The sequence below is a fragment of the Triticum dicoccoides genome, chromosome 1A (assembly GCF_002162155.2).
Source record: "Triticum dicoccoides isolate Atlit2015 ecotype Zavitan chromosome 1A, WEW_v2.0, whole genome shotgun sequence".
NCBI lineage: Eukaryota > Viridiplantae > Streptophyta > Magnoliopsida > Poales > Poaceae > Triticum > Triticum dicoccoides.
In genome coordinates, this window is record NC_041380.1 from 214,122,982 (window position 1) to 214,126,293 (window position 3,312).

Consider the following 3,312-nt stretch of genomic DNA (forward strand, 5'->3'; position numbering starts at 1 on the left):
ATGGAAACAAAACATAGTGCAAACGTGTCGTACCTCGCCGAGAGGTGGCTGCGTTCATAGTGTCCTCCTCCACATGCTCCTTATCAACCTGCATGGGCGACATTATCGAAGTAGCAGCTCTGGCACACAAAGTTCACTTGGTCAGCAAAGACGCGAAGTTCTACATTAGTAAGAAAGAAAGGGAAAAGAAAAGCACTGATACGTCCATTTAGCATCATGCTTTTATATCAATATTTATTGCATTATGGGCTGTTATTACACATTATGTCACAATACTTATGCCTATTCTCTCTTATTTTACAAGGTTTACACGAAGAGGGAGAATGCCGGCAGCTGGAATTATGGGCTAGAAAAGGAGCAAATATTAGAGACTTATTGTGCACAACTCCAAAAGTCCTGAAACTCCATGGGAGTCATTTTTAGAATTTTAACATATAATGAGGCTAGCCAACTCGTCTCCATGGTCGTCCCTCGTTTTGCTTCCATATGGGTCCTTGGATGTTGGTCAAACAGTTGATTTTTTCGCTGGTGCTCGTTGGATCGTCGCTGAAAATCTATCGTTGCCCTTTTGACCGCACGACGAGTTTTGGATGGGGGATGACCTGTGGGCTCGGGAAAAACCTCATTGGCTGGGTCGCCGTTTTTTGTGTGCGCTAGCGGCCTCTCCTGTCGTGCCGCGTGCGCTTGTCGTGGGCACTGCCTTTGTTTCTGGTTTCCACTCGCCCCTCTGGTTCATCAGTTGCTGCGGCTGCCAGTGGGCCTGCCTGCTCTTTGGCCCCACACGTCCATCTGATGGCTGTGGCTTTTTCACGTGAGGGTTGCCTCCCGCATCGCGTCGTGTCATGGGTCAAATGCGTCTGGGGGACCGCTCCTCGCGTGCTGTCCGCGTCGTGCGGTATGGGGACCAGTTGCGCAGGGATAGGCCGATGCGTATGTACCCCGCTTATGCACCCGAGTCTGTCCTATAGCGATGCCGGGTGGGCCAGCGCTGCTCCTGGTCCCATTCGTCGGTGGAACTGGCTGCACGTGTCATCATGGTCGAGATTCGCCAATACCATTCGCCCGTGCGCCACGCTCGTCCTGCGGAACATGCAAAAGGGTCAAATCCCTAGCCGCCAACCTTCCCCGTCAAGCCTGCGGCCCCTCCGCCTCGTCTCCTCCCCGTCCCTCCTCTCCAACGCCGCCGCCCTCGATGCGCCATTAGGGCGCCGTCGACACGTCAGGGATACACCGTGATGGAGCTCAGCCCGAGCCCAGCAGAAGCCACTCCTAACCATGTTCGCTCAATTGACAAGAGAAGGGCAGCGGATTGGATCGAGGGCACCCGCATGGCCTCGCCGCCGCTGTCACCTGGATTCGCTAGCCGCCGCCTTGAGTCACACCCGTCGCCGCCACGAGTCAGCTCCATCATTGCTGCAAGGAATCTCGTCCCCGGCAAGGTAATTACCTCCGAATCCCTGCTCTACCTTGTCCTGCTGCCCTACTTGCTGCATGTGTGCTGTGTGCTGTGTGCGTTTAGCCATGATCTCCTCGAGAAAGCTCAAATCTCTCGACTTTTACAGGTACCATCCGCCTCCCTTCCGATCTTCAGATCTTCATATGTGGTGAATGCGGTGTTTTGGTTTTTCGTCGGATTACTATCTATATTCGGGGATTAGCTATGAATTGATGTTTTTACTTCGAGCATGGATATTCGGCAGTAGTGATTTAGGTCTTTTTGTAGAACAGAATGATTAACTCAGTCTATTTATGGAAAACTGGTAGATGATATATGTATGAACAATCGTAACACTGAAAATGCAAAATTTACAGTATGGTGTAATGATGGTTGGTGGGGTGTGACTTTTTTGCTGGCATTGTCCAGTGCAGTTTTTGGATTTCTACTGAGTGGTACCGTGTTTTGAGATTTGTTTTTGTGTTGCTGTTTGCAGGAAAATTCCTAGGGATTTTATTGACGGAGGCATCACTATCTGGTGCTGGATTATCCATTTTTGCAGCACTAGCAATGCTATGTCGCTCATGCCAAGCATCGTTTCACATTCAGGTAAGGCTCTTTGCTTGCAACCACTGCTGCACTCACTACACATGGGGTTTGATCAAAATGTATCAGAAAGATAGTCTCGTTGAGAAACATTTGGTAGATAATTTTTTTTGACCTGGGTAGATAACTTTTATTATTCAAGATGCAACATTTTGTTTTGATGTATTTTGTTATCAATATTCCTCTAAATATTTTGTGTACTTTAAGCAAAATGTTGGGCTTGTGTTTATTTTTACATAGTTAGGCAATCTGCATACATTTTCCATACATCAACATATATCTGTTGAAAAACAGAGAATTGCTTCTAGGCATCCACATATACTCACTAAAGAAATAGAGAATATCAATTGCTCCTCAACTATCTGTATGCATCCACATGCACTCATTAGAAAAACAGAGAGTACAAATTACCCCTCTACCATCTGCGGAACCTAAGAAACAGATAGCACAAATTCTGTAATAAAAATTATCTATACAATTGACCATGCAATACCATATCCAATGAGAATAGCTACCGAACTTGCAAAGAGAACTAATAATGTTGGATCGCCAATTGATAGCAAGCTTAAACAAGAAAGGCTCTTGAACATTTATAACATAGTGTTCATTATAAACAAAAAAGGTCCGGTGATAATAGTTCAAAGCTTCATGTAACAATTTTCATGCTTTAAGTTCATTAGTGTGCATATCATAACTGCAAGGGTGATATTCTTTCTTCAATTTCAGAATGATGGTAGTTGACTATTTGAAACCTTGTTGAGCAATTAACAAGAAATGGATCTTATTTTACTTTGCCACTATTTTGGCTTTAGTTGTACTTGGCATATCAAGAGCTGGTGTTAGGTTCTACCAGATTGATTTTTAGCTCCTTTTTCTTAGGTTCTATTGACTCGTGTTCTTATTTTATCCTCATTTTTTCCTTTCCAATTTTGCAGGGGGGTTTACTCTCCCTCAACGTAAGCGTCGATGCAATGGATATTGATTTTGGCTTGGGTGCAAATTGAGTACAGACGGTGAGGCTTATTCCATTTATTTATCCTTTTGGCCTTTTAATCGAGAACAACGCTAAAGCTTACATGGTTGTCAATCTTGGGTGCCTTGTGCAGACTTTCTAGTTTAGGCATCATTTCGAAATTGTTTGGTGTCCATAAATTTCCCAATGAGCTTGGCCTGCACCATGCTGCCTCATGTAGGATTTTGGCGCTCGTGATCTTCCTTGCTTAGGTGACTTGTCCCAATCCTTCTTCCCCTCCCATCTGATCTCTCTCTCT

At 45.3% G+C, this 3,312-nt stretch overlaps 1 long non-coding RNA gene across 1 annotated transcript in view; it reads left to right on the forward strand.

Annotated features, from left to right (window-relative positions):
• The first annotated feature begins 1,088 nt into the window (after nt 1–1,088).
• Nucleotides 1,089–3,312, forward strand: part of LOC119266935 — a 21,391-nt gene continuing 19,167 nt past the window's right edge. Inside the window, exons 1-4 of the long non-coding RNA XR_005132223.1 lie at nt 1,089–1,439; nt 1,932–2,044; nt 2,977–3,054; nt 3,148–3,265. This is a non-coding gene — a long non-coding RNA (uncharacterized LOC119266935). The remainder of the gene's footprint in view (nt 1,440–1,931; nt 2,045–2,976; nt 3,055–3,147; nt 3,266–3,312) is intronic.